The following is a 19,565-nucleotide window of genomic DNA, read 5'->3' on the forward strand; positions in this document are numbered from 1 at the left end:
TTTGGTTTACCTTCTTTGTCCTTAATAAAAAGATGACTGCACATATTCCTGTTGCGTTTTGGTCCACTCTACCCTACGACAACCGTGACACCTGCCCACAGCTGGCAGCACACAAGTAATCATCAATTACGATCCAATTGTAATGTCCATGGTAAATTTGGGTTGACTTTGGATATCCCTATAGGGCTAGTTAGGGACCATCAGTAAATTGCACAATGTACATGGAAAAATATGTTAAAATTCAAATAGCTCCAAATTTCAGTGACTTAAAAACATCAAACCAACTTTAAATTGTACAAATGTATATACAAATATTGAAAGCATTTAATAAGAAACCCAAAAGGTGTGCAACATTAAAATCTTGTCTCATTTACATTGTGTAATTTATTGACGGTCCATAAGTCAAACCAACTTTGCCACGGTCACATACCAGCTGGCTGAAGCTAATTGGCCAAATCATTTGGCTAACTCTTCCCATGTCACGTTTGAATTCAGTCATGGCCGCTAGCATTTCTTAGTGAACTAAATCTAAAACAAGGCCAAATTAGGAAATGCAGTCGCCCTTTAAGTTTGACAATATGCTTTGTTAATTCAGGTTTGAGAGGTAACATGTTTTTCTATGTGTTTTTTTCTCTTTAAAGTTGACTTTCGGAGTTCTAAGCTGTTGATAACATCCACTAAATAAATACAAAAGCTAGGGACAATGTCATAATATCTGATTTTAAAAATTGTCCCAAAAGCCTAAATAGTCCAGAGGCCTCTTATGTGACAAATACTGAAGTTAACTTTTATAATGAAAAAGTTGCAGAATTATGCAAGATATTCATGATCAACCAAGCTTATTAGAGCTGGGTTTCAATTTTAATTACAGTGCAAGGCTGAGGACACGCCATCAACCACAGTCCCCTTGGGCGCAAACAATGTGGCGGTCAGCCTTATCTCCCTCATCAAACATGCTATTTCAGCATGGCAGACCATTGAACACTAAAGCACTCAAAAAGCCACACAGTCTTGTATGCTTCCAAATGAGCATGCAGTATATATAATGAAAAGTGTTTTTTCACGACAAACCAAATATTAGATTAAACATTGACACGACCTTGAAGACTTAGCGAGAAACTCTTCAGCACGGTGTTCCTGCAGTGTTTCTGTTGGCATAGTGTTGTTTTTGTCTGTGGTTCTGTTGCTACTCTGTTGGCATCTGGGTCTCTTTTCACATCTGTCACATTGACAGACCAGTGACTGATTTCTCCTGGGTGAAAAAAACGAACTCTGTTGTTTACCATTGGGGTTATCACATGGCAACGTTAGAGCATGGACGTCCAAATCTACTCATCTGAATCAACAAACTTTCAAGCAAGATTTGTTTAAGAGTTGTTATTTTTATTTTTGCAGATGGCTTCTTTCCTGAGTTAAATCAGCCAGCTGTAGTTTCCACCTGAGCAGGCCGGTCCAGAATACATGATGCTGAGACTGATTAAGCACATTGACACACAGGCAGTGATATCAATGTATCAACTGAGATTGTTACTGAAGGAAGATAGAGATCCCTGGGGCCTAGAGGATCATGCTATGTACCTCAGCTACAAAAAAAATGCCAGTCTGTGCTGTGATGATTCAAGCCAGGATTGTGCAGGATTAGTAACTGGAAAACAGTCTACTTGAGGAGAAGCAGGGGGTTGTTGTCCTGTATATTCCTTCACATTTCCAACAGTGTGGACTTTATGGGGTATTTAACTGTTATAACCAGAGGATCTACTGTGCCTTTGGAAATTATTCATACCCCCTCATTCTACATTTTGTTGTGTTACAAATCCAAAATGTATAAATATAATTTTTTTCTCATCCATCTACCCACAATACCCCATAATGACAAAGTATAATCATGTTTTTATACATTTTTGCAAATTTAATGAAAATGAAATACAAATAGTATATCTCATTTACATAAGTATTCACACCCCTGAGTCAATACATGTTAGAATCACCTTTGGCAGCGATTACAGCTGTGAGTCTGTCTGGGTAAGTCTCTAAAGGCTTTGCACACCTGGATTGTATTTTAATTTTTTATTCTTCAAGCTCTGTCAAGTTGGTTGTTGATCATTGGTAGACATTTACAAGTCTTGCCATAGATTTTTAAGCCGATTTTAAGTCACAACTGTAACTAGGCCACTCATGAACATTCAATGTTGTCTTGGTAAGCAACTCCAGTGTATATTTGGCCTTGTGTTTTAGGTTATTTTCCTGCTGAAAGGTGAATTTGTCTCTCAGTGTCTGTTGGAAAGCAGAATGTATCAGGTTTTCCTGTAAGATTTTGCCTGTGCTTAGCTCTATTCCATTTATTTTTAATCATAAAGAAAACTCTATTCCTTGTCGATGACAGGCATACCCATAATATGATGCAGCCACCCACATGCCTGAAATTATTAAGAGTGGTACTCAGTGATGTGTTCTTTGTATCCATGACATTAAGTTAGTTTCTTTGCCACATTTTTTGCGCTTTTACTTTAGTGCTTTATTGAAAACAGAATGCATGTTTTAGAATATTTGTATGCTGGATGGGCTTCCTTCTTTTCACTCTGTCATTTAAATTAGTATTGTGGAGGAACTACAATGTTGTTAATCCATTTTCAGCTTTCTCCTATCACAGCCATTAAACTCTGTAACTGTTTTAAAGTCACCATTGGCCTCATGGTGAAATCCCAGAGCGGTTTCCTTCCGCTCCGGTAAATTAGTTAGGAAGGAAGCCTGTATCATTCTAGTGACTGGCTGTATTGATCCAAAGTGTAATTAATAACTTCACCATGCTTAAAGGGATACTCAATGTCTGCTTTTTTTTTAAATTACCCATATACCAATAGGTGCCCTTTTTTGCGAGGCATTGGAAAACCTCTCTGGTCTTTGTGGTTGAATCTGTGTTTGAAATTCACTGCTCGATTGAGAGACCTTACAGATAATTGTGTGTGGGGTACAGAGATGAGGTAGTCATAAAAAAATTATGTTATAAACTATTATTGCATACAGAGTGAGTCCATGCAACTTGTGACTTGTTAAGCACATTTTTACTCCTCGACATACTGTATTTAGGCTTGCCATAACAACATTTCAGCTTTTCATCTTAATTCATTTGTAAACATTTCCCAAAACATATTTCCACTTTGAGATTATGGGGTATTGTGTGTAGGCCAGTGACACAACATCTAAATGTAATCAATTTTAAATTCAGGATGTAACACAACAATATGTGGAAACAGTCAAGGGGTTTGAATACTTTCTGAAGGCACTGTATTTCTTCTCTGTTGCCAAGGAAACTGGGGAGGTTGTTCTCCCAGACTCTGTGATTTAGCTTGACATCACGCTAGGGCCAGCAGCTCAGGACATATAGGCCAGGGCTTTCTCATTATCCAGAGGTGTGTGCTTGATCTTTTTGTTGTGGTTTTTGGCCTGGAACACTCAGGAACACTCAGGTGCCCTGAAAGGACAGCATAGACAAAAGTAAACAAGAATGTAAACATTTGTTTGAATCAGACACCGATAAGAAAATGTTTGTTGAATGCTTTGTACAGCAGACAATTTGTCTTTGCTCTTGAAAATGGAACTGAAACAGATTTGGCATCTCCTCCATTTTTGAAAAATGTAATATATCGTGGTTCTCTCACAAAAACTAGAATATACAACTAATTGTTTAAATAATTAAAGATTAAAGAGATACCAAATAGATGTTCAGATGAGGAATCAGCTACTATAATAGAAATCAGTCTGTTGTTTAAAGAGGTATTGTTTCACCATTACATACACGGTTCACACAGCATACAAGCCTCAAAATTATGTCAGTAAACATGGACAATGTTGACAGTTCTTTTTAAATCGCCAGTGCTAGCCTCGCTTCGCTTTCTGAGCTCAGACCCAGTAACCTGGGGGTGGAAGGCAGTTGTCTCTGCCTGCAGCCTAGGCTTCCTGCCGTGAAGGCCTGGAGAACCAACACATGGCAGCTTGGCTCGCCTAAGTAACAAACAGGAACCTCAGCAAGTTGGCCTCTTCAAAGCCTTTCACAACATGGACGTTTTGTACAACCTTGTTAGTGCTACTCTGTAAGTATAGATGGCTTACAGGCTGACTACACCGCTCGCGTCGCGGTGTAGTCAGTTCTATTTCTGACGCAGATCGCGCTGAAAGTCCTGCCTCTCCCATCTCCTCATTGGTTTATAGAAGCAGGTACCCACGTGCCATCTCCTCATTGGTTATACTCACGTGGGTGACTGAAAGAGGAACAAGGTCGGTGGCGGTAATGCACCTAATTTATACAAATTACCAATCGAAATATAAAGTCAAGAGAAGAAAAAGCCTAGAAGGAGGAGAGATGACTAGAAACGATTCGGTTGACCATTTTATGTGTGGATTAATTGTCTGAGTAGAGGACCTTGTGCTTTTCAGGTAAAATAACAACTCAATGTTTATATCCCAGGACAAATTAGCTAGCAACAGCAAGCTAGCTAAATAGGACAAATTATCTAGCAAGTGCAAGCTAGCTAGCTAAATTGCCATAAAGGTTTAATGCTTTTCGACCTGTCCCCAAATTAATGTAATTGGTTCAGAGTTTGTTTTGATATTTTAACCTGAGTGTCGTGATCGCGTTTGGTGTGGGGGGACAAATAAATGTATGCACGATGCCGCACGCGCGCAGCCGGTTTGGGTTCCGTGTTAGTTAGCACTTATGGAGACAGATCTAAATGTGTATATATACAGTACCAGTGAAAAGTTTTGACTGGTACTGCATATATATGACCACCAGTATACATTTATCAATTAAGCCATTTCTCTGTTTCTGAGCTGTCTGAGGGATGGATAATTTGCATATAAAAAAATATGCCTGGCCGAGTGAATGGTTCAGTAAGATAGTTTCTAGGCAACACGGTGTCATCCTGAAGCACCTATATGACAGCCTAACCAAATGGCCTCATACTTTCTCCAGCAACTGTATTTACAGAAATTGGAACAGGATACACAACCACACTGTAGCATAATAATACATTTCCACTCAGTTATTATTTATGCATACAATAAAGCCCCTTTTCAATTAGATCTAGGGGGGGAAAAAAATATGTCCTTTTGATAAGTTCAAACAAATGTTTATTCAAGAGCTTTTGCAATAAACAAACTGAAGGCACTTACACAGTTCTAGCAGGAATCAAGGTAAGACCCAAGTGCAGACTGTGTGAAGTATCAATGTTTATTGTAACAACAGGGGCAGGCAAACGACAGGTCAAGGCAGACAGGGGTCGATAATCCAGAGTAGAGTACAAGGTACAGGACGACAAGCAAGCTCAGTGTTAGGTCAGGCAGAGGTCGGTAATCTAGAGGTGGAGCAAAGGTACAGGACGGCAGGCAGGCTCAGGCAGAGTGGTTAGGCGGGCGGGTACAGGGTCAGGAGAGGTAAGGGTAAAAAAAACAGGAGGCAGCGAAAACGAGAGACTGGGGAAAACCAGGAGCTGAGACAAAACGTTGGTAGGCTTGAACAAACAAGACAAACTGGCACAGACAGACAAAAAACAGGTATAAATACCCAGAGGATAAGTGGGGAAGATGGGCGACACCTGGAGGGGGAGGAGACAAGCACAAGGACGGGTGAAACAGATCAGGGTGTGACAAGTTCGGCCATTAAATGCCAAACATGTCTGATTGTTATGCTTTGCTTCTCTGTGTTTGTTGGCGCTTGTCTGATTGATTCACTATGCTCAGCAGGCATTAAAAAGTACAAAATCTGCCCAACAGACCATGATTTAGTGGGCCCCATTTCCACAACAACATGTTTTTATGGAAAAACAGCAACTTGTTGGGTAGTGCTTCTGACTTACTGAGTTTGGCTTTAAAACATGCTAAAATAATACAGTCAAGCCATGCTAAAACAGATCGACAGGAGGGATTATGAGTGGTTGTAATTGCAGTCCAAAGTGAAATGTCTAATGCCAATCAACCAAGCAGGCCTAAGACAATGATAATTACCCTCATCATTATCACTATTGTCTGCTGTCTGATGCCGTCAATAAGGTGAATCTGTGGATAAATCTATCACCACTCAAAGCCTAGGAGAACAGTCGAGCTGTCGACTCACATCTCTGAGGAGAACAAACAAATTGTCATGAGAGTAGGGGACGGGCCAACCAGAGCAGGCAGAGCCAAAGGCCGCTATAGTGCTGAGGCCCCACTGCTGCTCTTAACCCATTTTAGCCTGAACACAGTGACAAGAAATCTGCCTCATATGTTGGGTTAGTTGATAAGAAGGTTACAATAGAGGCAGAGCTATCTCTTCAATTACATAATGTATGAAAAGTACTCCAATCCTGTCTGTGTCCCAAAAATGCTGACTGCTCCTGACACAAATACACGTTTTACTGGCATTTCAAAAGAAGACTTATTTACTGTGTTGCAGGGTCATTTTGTCCTCGAAATTATGGCATATCATTTTTCCATCTTGCTGATGGTTTGAGGACGGCATCTAAATCCTTACACATTCACAGCACCACTGTCTGTCTTTCTTTCCTCTTTTCCTTTCATTCCATCTCTCTTCCATTTCTTTCATCTTTTTATTGGACTTTTACTTTAAACTGTTGTTTACACTGCAGACAAAAACAAACTGCAATATAATGTAATTTAAGTTGAAATGGCTTGTTTTATTATTTTATTTTATTTTATTTCACCTTTATTTAACCAGGTAGGCCTGTTGAGAACAAGTTCTCATTTACAACTGCGACCTGGCCAAGATAAAGCAAAGCAGTGCGACAAAAACAACAACACGGAGTTACACATAAACAAACGTACAGTCAATAACACAATAGAAAAATCTATGTACAGTGTGTGCAAATGTAGAAGATTAGGGAGGTAAGGCGATAAATAGACCATAGAGGCTAAATAATTACACTGGAGTCATAGATGTGCAGATGATGATGTGCAAGTAGAGATACTGGAGTGCAAAAGAGCAAGAAGATAAATAACAATATGGGGATGAGGTAGTTGGGTGTGCTATTTACAGATTGGCTGTGTACAGGTTCAGTGATCGGTAAGCTGCTCTGACAGCTGATGCTTTAAGTTAGAGAGGGAGATACGTCTCCAGCTTCAGTGATTTTTGCAATTCGTTGTGCCCTTGAGCCTTGATTTAGGTTTCTTGTTCTATAGGCTATTACAACAATTAAATATCAAATATAGGTACTTGAAAATTCAGCCAAGTCAATCAAGAGTGACATCGAAATTGGACATCTGTCCATGTCCTGAGGACGTCGGGAAACGCCTTCAAAACTGGCCACTTGGTGCAACAGTGTGCGCTATTATCATCAAGTAGGCTTGGCTTTTGCTAAAGTTTTGTGGACAGAGGTGGTGGATGGGTGTAATCCAATGACACTGGATCAGTAGCATGTGTGTTCAATCCAGTTGTGGACACTTCTATTTTTTTTATTTTTATCCCAAACCTTAACCCCTACTTTAACCATTTGGAATGAGTGCCAAAACTTGATGTTTTAATCCCTATCCCCAACCTTAATCCTTAATTTAACCATTCAGAGGTGAGTGCCTCCTAACCTTAACCCTTAACTTCAAAATTTGACCTTTGGAATAGTGGAATGATACAGAGCCGCAGAAGCAACAAAAACACTTTGAAAATGGACGCTTGGAGCAACTTTAAAATTTGACAATTGGAGAACATGGATGAACGTCTAATTCTGCAGTGAGATTGTGAGAGCTTGTTTTGAAAATGAAAATTACACTTAAGTGCTTGAAAAAGTCCTTGAAGTCCTTGAATTTGCCATGCCAATGCCGGTATGAACCGGGTATAGGGTAATCTCTCAGCCCACAAATTAAAGATACAATCGCCTGCTGTTGGAAATACGCACGCTAAGGTTGGGTGGTATCCAGATTTTCATATCGTCATACCATCCTTCTCTCATCCCGAAATGTACGGTATTACCGGCTTAGTACACAAGGGGGCGCCAAATATAATACCATTCGGTGTCTATTACCAGAATGCTAACAAAATTAGCACAAGTAATAGTACATTTCCATGGAGACTGTTAGCTAAATATTAAAAGCATCAAACAAGCTCAGTAGCCTACATATAGTTGATGTTATTAACACAACGCAAGCTTCAATGGTGGACTGAAGACAGCAGTGCAGAATGCCTCAAGATAAAAACGTAATATTCAATATCTGTACATTTGACTAAATATTAGCACTTCACTCCATATAATTGTAGACAATAACCTTCAATCTGGATAACAACACAAAACAAATTATAAGGTTGGGGAATTTATAGAGCAATATCACCAATACAATCAACACAAAAACATGACGGACGGAGAGTAAGCATAGAGAACCAATCCCCAAAAGAAAACAAGACTCCTTGACGGACACAGACGATGTATGCTTTTCACCAACGGGAATGGTGAGTGTAGAAACTGACTTGCTAAAGTCGATAAATGATAAATTGGCCATACTTGAACTAGTTAGTAAAGATATAAAGGAGTTGAAGGCGAGCCTCGAGATGAGTGATGAAAAAGCTGCGACAATGGAGAAAGAAACAAACAAGCTAAAAGGTACAGTCAATAGTATTGAAACGGACGTTAAAGAACTTAACAAGGAGAACATGTTTCTGAGAGAAGGCTGACTTAGAATACAGACTATATCTATGCAAGAACATCTCATACTAACAGGTATTAAAGAAAATGAGGGTGAAAATCCTGAAAATGTGGTGAAAGAATTCATTTTTAAAGTGCTACAAATCCCAGGTGATACTGTTTACAAAATCAAACTCTAAAGTGTACACTGTTTCGGGCAGAGAGGACAGCAATACAAGCGCCCAATCGTTGCTAAATTTGAATCCTTTAAAGATAAAATAATGGTTAAAAGCCTGGGCAAAAGACTCGCTGGCATGAAAATAGGCATGAATGATCAGTTGCCAAAGGAAATTGAAAAACGGAGCAAAGTTCTATACCAACTCTTCAAGGTGAGTAGGGAAATGTGTAGCTCTCGTAGTCGAAAAACTGTACATTGATAACCAACTGTTTCGAGACACCAAGACTACTCCATGGCTATTCTAAATAATACAAAGTTCCCATAGAGGAGTCAAATAATGGAACATGAAAATACTATCCATGGTAGGGATTGTAATAATAAAAACAGGAGAACAATAAAATACAACAATTAATAAAGAAATAAACTACAAATACACTATACCCTTCAAGATGGGGAATGTTGTCAAATAATTATTCAGCTTTCTATTTATAGTATTTTATATATAGACAAGACAGCATTAGAATAAAATATAATTATTAAAATAATGCATCTTCAACTATAAGGAACTGGAACAAAAAAGTACTCAAAAGCCTGAAATTAGGTAGGAATCAACATGGTGGGGATAAAAACACAGCAAACAGAGGACGTAGAAGGCATGGAAGGTGGGGTGTGTTTTTATGTTGGGGAAAGTGTGGAGTTACGTGGGTGAAAAAGGACAATGTTTGAAAATGCCAGAGCCCATGTGTGTCTGCGAGCAGGAGTTGTGACAGAGAGAGCTTTCAATTTTGTGCAGATATGGAATATACACTTTAAAATAAAATGTATTTATTGTCCTATCATGATGGAAGGATCCCCAACCCTAATCCCTAAACACCCACCTGAGCGACCCACACATTAAGGAGAAGTCCTTATCTGTTTTATAGGCCTACTGCAAGTAACCTATACGCAGCCAAGACAGAAATATAAACACAATCAGAGACCCACTAAAGCAGCACTGCCCCCTCAAGTCTGAGTCTGCCTGGCAGGGTTGGTCCAACAAAGCCAAAGCCCTCGAATGGGTGAGTATAATTTCTCAAAGCTGCTAATGAGAACCTTGACAACCTTATACCTAGCCGGTGGGAATTCCGGTGGGGTGTCCCCATCCAGGTAGTGGCAGTGTTGGAAACACTAGCTGCAGTAACCCATGGGGAGGGGGTCACACTCAGACAATCAGAGAGGGGGCAAAGTATTGTGACCCTGGTGGCACAAAATAATCAAAAGGTCTGACTGCACAGAGATGCTTGGGAAAATCTATATTTTAGATTTTAGATTCTTCAAAGTAGCCACCCTTTGCCTTGATGACAGCTTTGCACAGTCTTTGCCTTCTCTCAACTAGCTTCATGAGGTAGTCACCTGGAAGCATCCCGGAGTCGCCTCTTCACTGTTGACGTTGAGACTGGTGTTTTGCGGGTACTATTTAATGAAGCTGCCAGTTGAAGACTTGTGAGGCATCTGTTTCTCAAACTAGACACTCTAATGTACTTGTCCTCTTGCTCAGTTGTGCACCGGGGCCTCCCACTCCTCTTTCTATTCTGGTTAGAGGCAGTTTGCGCTGTTCTGTGAAGGGAGTAGTACACAGCGTTGTTCGCGATCTTCTTAGAACAAGAATAGACTGACGAATTTCAGAAGAAAGGTCTTTGTTTCTGGCCATTTTGAGCCTGTAATCGAACCCACAAATGCCTATGCTCCAGATACTCAACTAATCTAAGGAAGGCCAGTTTTATGGCTTCTTTAATCAAAACAACAGTTTTCAGCTGTGTTAACATCATTGCAAAAGGGTTTTCTAATGATCAATTAGCCTTTTAAAATTCTAAACTTGGATTAGCTAACACAACGTGCCATTGGACATTTCTAAGTGACTGTAACGCCCTGGCCATAGAGAGGGGTTTTTGTTCTCTATTTTGGTTAGGCCAGGGTGTTACATGGGTGGGCGTTCTATGTTTATTTTTCTATGTTGATTTGTTTCTTTGGTTGGCCGTGTGTGGCTCCCAATCAGGAACAGCTGTAGTTCGTTGTTGCTGATTGTGAGTCATACATAGGCAGCCTGTTTTTCCTTTGGGGTTTGTGGGTGATTGTTTTCTGTTTAGAGTATTTCCTGACAGGACTGTTTTGCTGTCGTCTTTGGTTTATTTTTGTAGTGTTCTCTTTTTCAATTAAATTTCAAGATGAACACACATCCTCCGCTGCACCTTGGTTTCATTACTACGACAGCCGTTACAGTGACCCCAAACTTTTGAACGGTAGTGTAGGTACAGCAGATGCCCTTATTGTATGGGACACTTTTAAATGTGCCTTTAGAAGCCATGCAATTCAATACTCATCTTTAAAGCAAATGCAATGTACAGTAGGTCAAAAAAGTTCACATTTACAAAGTAATAACAACTGTACCAGAAGCACAGAATATGTTAGAGGTAAAACAAAAACAACTGTAGGAGCTTATTCAAGAAAGATCAAGTATAATATATTATAAAAATAAAGCAAACTGGATGAAATATGGGGAAAAATGCATAAAATTATTTTAAAATCTTCAACATAGAAATGCTACCAAAAATAATATACTGAAACTTGTTACAAATGACGAAGTCATGAAACTTGAAAGAGGAAGCACAGTACTTTAAGCATATGTTTTCGTTTCATCTCCACTTTCATCTTTTCCTCCATCTCCACTAACCAAAGTTAAATGTAAGAATTTTTTTCTATTAATAATGTAAAATTAACTGCTGTACAGAAAGACTCATGTGAAGGCCAAATTACAGAGGAGGAACATCTTGATGCAATTAAAGCATTTAAGTCTGGCAAAAACAGTTGAGGTATACCACACCTTTTTTTATGTACTGAGAGGACCTTTATTAGCATGTTTTAACCACTGCTATAAAAATGTTAGATTATCAGATACTCAACAAGGTTTGATTTCATTATTACTGAAACAGGACCCAAGTGGTAAATATCCAGTCCATTAAAAAAATTGGAGGCCCCTTACACTTCAGTGTTGGGATGCAAAGACGTTAGCAAAATGCATTGCACATGGAACTTAAAAGGTTTTGTTGGATATTATTAATCCTAATCAGACAGGTGCTTTACATGGACGATGCATTGGAGATAATATAAGACAAGTAATGGAAACATATGAACACTGAAAAATCTGGGAAACCAGGCCTGGTATTCATAACTGACTTTGAAAAGGCTTTCGATAAAGTATGACTAGAATTCATATATAAATGCCTGGAATATTTCAATTTAGGAGAATCTCTTAAACAATGAGGTAAAGTTATGTATAGTAACCCTAGGTGTAAATTAATAAATAATGGCTTCTTCTCAGAAAGTATTAAACAGTCAAGAGGAGTAAAACAAGGGTTGACCACTATCAGCATATCTATTTATTATGGGCATTATATCCAACAATAATATCATGGGGCTAGAAATTCAGGGCTTATGAACAAAGGTGTCATTGTACGCTGATGAGTCATGTTTTCTTTTTAATTCACAATTTGGATCCCTCCACAGCCTCATAGAGGATCTAGATCATTTTTCTAACCTCTCTGGATTACAACCAAATTATGATAAGTGGATCACTCAAAAATAAAACTTTTACATTACCGTGTAGTTTACCAATAAAATGGTGTGATGGTGAAGTGGACATACTCTGTATTCATATCCCGAAACAAGTAAATTATCTCACTACAATACATTTTAGTTGAAAGTTAGCAAAAATAGACAAGGTATTGCTACCATGGAAAGAAAAATACCTGTCTATTTGTGTAAAAAAACACCCTGACTAACTATTTAGTCATATCCCAGTGTACCTATTTGCTTATCCCCTTGCCTACACCTAATAACTTGTTTTTTTAAATTATATGAGCAAAAAATATTTGTTTTGATTTGGAACGGTAAACCAGACAAAATTAAATGGGCCTATTTATATAATGATTATGAATTCGGAGGGCAGAAATGATTAACTATTAAAGCATTAGACCTTTCACTAAAGGCTTCAGTGGAACGGCCGTCGAAGGCGCAGCGGGTTGAGTGCTCATTTAACTTTTATTGAACACGTAAACAAAACAAGAAACAAACGACAGCTTAACAGTTCCGTCAGGTACAAAAACACTAGACTGAAAACAACCACCCACAAACACAAGCTGAAAAAACTCTACTAAATAGGACCTCCAATCAGAGGCAACAAGAAACAGCTGCCTCCAATTGAAGGTCAAACAAAAACCCTAAACATAGAAATAGAAAAACTAGACACGGACATAGAAATATACTAACATAGAACATTTTCCAAAACCCCCGAAACACATAAAACAAACACCCCCTGCCACGCTCTGACCAAACTACAATAACAAACAACATCTTTTACTGGTCAGGACGTGACATTCAGTCATACAGAAGTTATACTTAAATCCGGACTTCTCTAGCAGATATATTTATTTTTTGATAGTAGAATGGCGCCGGAGAGGATGGCTGACGTTTTACGTGCTACTAACCAACTGTGTTATTTAGTTAATTTTTTTTGCGTTGTTTGTAGCTTATTTTTGTACTTATTTTGTACATAATGTTGCTGCTACCGTCTCTTATGACCGAAAATAACTTCTGGACATCAGAACAGCAATTACTCACCACGAACTGGTTGAAGCTTTTCCTTTAACGAGTCCGACGTGAAGGATATACTGCTTTCCCGGGAACAGGCCCAAATCCCTGCCATTTGCATAAAGAGAAGACGGAGAAAAACGGGGCAGAGGTCGGACAGCCTTCTGAGAATTCGTAGGCGAGCGAATAAAACCCCACTGGCAATCCGTTCCATTGGCAAACATGCAATATCTGGAAAATAAAATCGATGACCCGCGAGCAAGATTAAACTACCAACGGGACATTAAAAATGGTAATATCTTATGTTTCACCGACATGACCAACATACAGCTGGCGGGTTTTACACTGTATCGGCAGGATAGAACAGCAGCATCTGGTAAGACAAGGGTTGGGGGTCTATGTATATTTGTAAACAACAGCTGGTGCACCATATCTAAGGAAGTCTCAAGGTTTTGCTCGTCTGAGGTAGAGTATCTGATAAATTGTTGACCACACTATCTACCTAGAGTTTTCATCTCTGTATGTTTCACAGCTGTCTACATACCACCACAGACCAATGCTGGCACAAAGACCGTACTCAATGAGCTGTATACCGCCAAAAGCAAACAGGAAAACGCTCATCCAGAGGCGGCGCTCCTAGTGGCCGGGGACTTTAATGCAGGAAACTTAAATCCATTTTACCAAATTTCCAAATAAATGTGCAACCAGAGGGGGATAAAACTCTAGACCACCTTTACTCCACACACAGAGACGCGTACAAAGCTCTCCCTCACCCTCCATTTGGCAAATCTGACCATAATACTATCCTCCTGATTCGTGCTTACAAGCAAAAATTAAAGCAGGAAGTACCAGTGACCTAAAGCAATAAAAAAGTGGTCAGATGAAACAGATACTAAGCTACAGGACTGTTTTGCTAGCACAGACTGGAGTATGTTTCGGGATTCCTCCGATGGCTTTGAGGAGTACACCACATTAGTCACTGGCATCATCAATAACTGCATCGATGACGTCGTCCCCACAGTGACCGTACGTACATACCCCAACCAGAAGCCATAGATTACAGGCAACATCCGCACTGAGCTAAAGGGTAGAGCTGCCGCTTCAAGGAGCGAGACTCTAACCTGGAAGCTTATAAGAAATCCCGCTATGCCCTCAGACGAACCATCAAACAGGCAAAGCGTCAATACAGGACTAAGATCGAATTGTACTACACCGGCTCAGATGCTCGTCGGATGTGTCAAGGCTTGCAAACCATTAGAGACAACAAAGGGAAGCACAGCCGAGAGCTGCCCAGTGACACGAGCATACCAGACGAGCTAAGCTACTTCTATGCTCGCCCAGACGGATTACCAGGACGTGCACTCCGAGCATGCGTGGACCAACTGGCATGTGGCTTCACTGACATTGTCAACCTCTCCCTGTCTGAGTCTGTAATACCAACATGTTTCAAGCAGACCACCATAGTCCCTGTGCCCAAGAACACTAAGGCAACCTGCCTAACTGACTACCGACCCATAGCACGCACGTCTGTAGCCATGAAGTGCTTTGAAAGGCTGGCCATGGCTCACATCAACACCATTATCCCAGAAACGCTAGACCCACTCAATTTGCATACCGCCCCAACAGATCCACAGATGATGCAATCTCTGTTGCACTCCATACTGCCCTTTCCCACCTGGACAAAAGGAACACCTATGTGAGAATGCTATTCATTGACTACAGCTCAGCGTTCAACACCATATTGCCGCCATAGCTCATCACAAAGCTAAGGACCCTGGGACTAAACACCTCCCTCAGCAACTGGATCCTGGACTTCCTGACAAGCCACCCCCTGCTAGTAAGGGTAGGTAACAACACATCTGCCAAGCTGATCCTCAACACAGGGGCCCCTCAGGGGTGCATGCTCAGCCCCCTCCTGTACTCCCTGTTCACTCATGACTGCAAGGCCAGGCACTACTCCAACACCATCATTAAGTTTGCCGATGACGCAACAGTGGTAGACCTGATCACCCACAACTACGAGACAGCCTATAGCGAAGAGGTCAAAGAAGACCTGGCCGAGTGGTGCCAGGACAGCAACCTCTCCCTCAATGTGATCAAGACAAAGGAGATGATTGTGGACTACAGGAAAAGGAGGACCGAGCAGGACCCCAGGCTGTAGTGAAGCAGGTTGAGAGCTTCAAGTTCCTTGGTGTCCACATCACCAACAAACTAACATGGTCCAAGCACACCAAGACAGTCATGAATGAACCGCCCTTGCTGTCTCTGCCTGGCCGGTTCCCCTCTCTCCACTGGGATTCTCTGCCTCTAACCCTATTACAGGGGCTGAGTCACTGGCTTATCGGTGTTCTTCCATGCCGTCCCTAGGAGGGGTGCGTCACTTGAGTGGGTTGAGTCAATGACGTTGTCTTCCTGTCTGGGTTGGCGCCCCCCCTTGGGCTGTGCTGTGGCGGAGATCTTTGTAGGCTATACTCGGCCTTGTCTCAGGATGGTAAGTTGGTGGTTGAAGATATCCCTCTAGTGGTGTGGGGGCTGTGCTTTTGGAAAGTGGGTGGGGTTATATCCTTCCTGTTTGGCCCTGTCCGGGGGTATCGTCGGATGGGGCCACAGTGTCTCCTGACCCCTCCTGTCTCAGCCTCCAGTATTTATGCTGCAGTAGTTTATGTGTCGGGGGGCTAGGGTCAGTCTGTTATATCTGGAGTATTTCTCCAGTCTTATCCGGTGTCCTGTGTGAATTTAAGTATGCTCTCTCTATTTCTCTCTTTCTCTCTTTTTTTCTCTCTCTCAGAGGACCTGAGCCCTAGGACCATGCCTCAGGACTGCCTGACATGATGACTCCTTGCTGTCCCCAGTCCACCTGGCCATGCTGCTGCTCCAGTTTTAACTGTTCTGCCTGCGGCAATGGAACCCTGACCGGTTCACCGGACGTGCTACCTGTCCCAGACCTGCTGTTTTCAACTCTCTAGAGACAGCAGGAGTGGTAGAGATACTCCCAATGATCGGCTATGAAAAGCCAACTGACATTTACTCTTGAGGTGCTGACTTGTTGCACCCTCGACAACTACTGTGATTATTATTATTTGACCATGCTGGTCATTTATGAACATTTGAACATCTTGGCCATGTTCTGTTATAATCTCCACCCGGCACAGCCAGAAGAGGACTGCCCCCCCCCCCCCCTCATAGCCTGGTTCCTCTCTAGGTTTCTTCCTAGGTTTTGGCCTTTCTACGGAGTTTTTCCTAGCCACCGTGCTTCTACACCTGCATTGCTGGCTGTTCGGGGATTTAGGCTGGGTTTCTGTACAGCACTTTGAGATATCAGCTGATGTAAGAAGGGCTATATAAATACGTTTGATTTGATTTGATGAAGAAGGCACGACAAAACCTATTCCTCCTCAGGAGACTGAAAAGATTTGGGTCCTCAGATCCTCAAAAGGTTCTACAGCTGCACCATCGAGAGCATCCGGACGGGTTGCATCACTGCCTTATATGGCAACTGCTCGACCTCTGACTGCAAGGCAATACAGAGCGTAGTGCGTACGGCCCAGTACATCTCTGGGGCCAAGCTTCCTGTCATCCAGGGCCTCTCTTCCAGGCGGTGTCAGAGGAAGTCCCTAAAAATTATCAAAGACTCCAGCCAACCTAGTCATAGACTGTTCTCTCTGCTACCTCATGGCAAGCGGTACCGGAGCGCCAACTCTAGGTCCAAGAGGCTCCTAAACAGCTTCTACCCCCAAGCCATAAGACTTCTGAACATCTAATGAAATGGCTACTCAGACTATTTGCATTGCCCCCCTCTTTTACACTGCTGCTACTCTCTGTTATTATCTATGCATAGTCACTTTAATAACTCTCCATACATGTACATATTACCTCAATTACCTCGATTAACCGGTGTCCCCGCGCATTGACTCACTAGCCCCTGTATATAGCCTGACTATTGTTATTTTACTGCTGCTCTTTAATTATTAGTTACTTTTATTTCTTATTGTTATTTTTTAAGGTATTTCAAATCAAATAAAATGTAACTGCATTGTTGGTTAGGGCTTGTAAGTAAGCATTTCATTGTAAGATCTGCACCTATTGTATATGGCGCATGTGACAAATAACATTTGATTTGATTCAATTTGATTAGTAAGACTGACTCACCCCATATTCAAGAATGGCTTTTTTTCACTTTATTCAGATTACAACCCCTCACTTTCGGTTATTTGAAATTGAAATAATCTCCAAAATATCGCTGTTTTTAAAAGAAGCCATAGATAGTTGGTTGCAATTTCAGTTTAATCCACCAGAAAAGACAGAACAAATATTACAACTAATATTATGGTTAAACTCAAATATTCTAATTGATAAAGAAAATATATTCTGGGGAAAAAATGTTTAAAAACAGTATAGTCCTTGTAAATTATATCCTAAATAGGACTGGTGGAGATATGTCACACATGCAGCTAACAAAAATATATGTAAATGACTGCTTTACTCAAAATTTTGCAGCCCTACCACAAAATGGAAGAGGCAAGCAGAAGGGGGAGTAAGTAAGGAACTTGGCTGTGGGCCCTGCATTAATTAAAGACCAAAATTGGTTAAACAAAATTGTGATAAATAACCAAGTATACCAGTTTCATTTAAGGACCAAAAAATTTAGAAAGTTAGTAAGAGATTTTCAGTGTACTGATTCCATGCCACATGGTTTATGAACTGATACACAAAACGATTCAAATTTTTCCATTTAAATTATTGTACAAATTATTGCAACCAATAGAATGTTATATATATATATGGGGGATACAACCATCCCAGCTCTGCAGGTTTTGCTGTGAAGAGACATAATCATTCGATCATTTGTTTTGGTACTGTAGCTTGTTTTTGGTCATAGGTTCAGGAATGGCTGAAGAATTGCAACATTTACCTGGAGTTAGCTGCAAATAGCACTACTGGGTGATTTGAAAAGTCCTAGTCAATCGATCAATAATATAAACATTTTTGCTAAGAGTATTATTATTATTTCAATTTACAATCTTTAGATACTCTGAGAATAGAAAGGTTCAGAACTTTTGTGAAATGTCACAGCACAGTTGACAATGTATGGCAAATAGAAATCAAAACTGGATGGTCTTCAGAGATACATAGGAGTGGTTGAGGGTAGCTAAAGGATGGGACTAAAAACAAACAAAAGATAACGATTGTAAAATTTACTGTGTCAGTAAAATGTAAATAGTATGTATAAGATGGAGGTAGAAGCCTAAGTGTTCTTGTCCACTAGTTTACTCCAATTAGGGGAGGGGTGGTAGGGTTAGGGGAAAATCTTAAAGGAAAATATAAAAAATATATATATTATATAAATATTTCAAAATATTGTGCCTTAGGAAAGTATTCAGACCCCTTGACATTTTCCACATTTGTTACGTTGCAGCCTTATTCTAAAACAGATTAAATAAATAAAAGTTCTCAGAAATCTACACACAATACCCCAAAAGAAGAAAAAAACAGGTTTTTAGACATTTTTGCAAATGTATTTAAAATATTAAAAATAAATACCTTATTCACATAAGTATGACCCTTTGGTATACGACTCCAAATTGAGCACAGCTGCATTCTGTTTCCATTGATCATCCTTGAGATGTTTCTACATCTTGATTGGAGTCCACCTGTGGTACATTCCATTGATTGGACATGACATGGAAAGGCACACGTCTGTCTATATAAGGTCCCACACTTGACAGTGCATGTCAGAGCAAAAACCAAGCCATGAGGTCGAAGGAATTGTCCGTAGAGCACCGAGACAGGATTGTGTAGAGGAACAGATCTGGGGAAGGGTACCAAAAAATTTCTGCAGCATTGAAGGTCCCCAAGAACACAGTGGCCTCCATTATTCTTAAATGGAAGAAGTTTGGAACCACCAAGACTCTTCCTAGAGCTGGCCGCCCTGCCAAACTGAGCAATCGGGAGAGAAGGGCCTTGGTCAGGGAGGTGACTAAGAACCCGATGGTCACTCTGACAGAGCTCTAGAGTTCCTCTGTGGAGATGGGAGAACCTTCCAGAAGGACAACCATCTCTGCGGCACTCCACCTATCCGGCCTTTATGGTAGAGTGCCCAGACGGAAGCCACTCCTCAGTAAAAGGCACATGACAGCCCACTTGGAGTTTGCCAACAG

General features: G+C 40.6%; 1 long non-coding RNA gene across 1 annotated transcript; it reads left to right on the plus strand.

Moving 5' to 3' along the window:
- Positions 1–4,261: 4,261 nt before the first annotated feature.
- Positions 4,262–17,450, plus strand: LOC145877601 (uncharacterized). Its single transcript, XR_014391944.1, has 2 exons — positions 4,262–4,434; positions 16,196–17,450. It is a non-coding gene; the product is annotated as an uncharacterized LOC145877601 (long non-coding RNA).
- Positions 17,451–19,565: the final 2,115 nt, after the last annotated feature.

This window comes from Salmo salar, chromosome 01, assembly GCF_965601325.2.
Source record: "Salmo salar chromosome 01, fSalSal1, whole genome shotgun sequence".
In the NCBI taxonomy this organism is placed as follows: domain Eukaryota; kingdom Metazoa; phylum Chordata; class Actinopteri; order Salmoniformes; family Salmonidae; genus Salmo; species Salmo salar.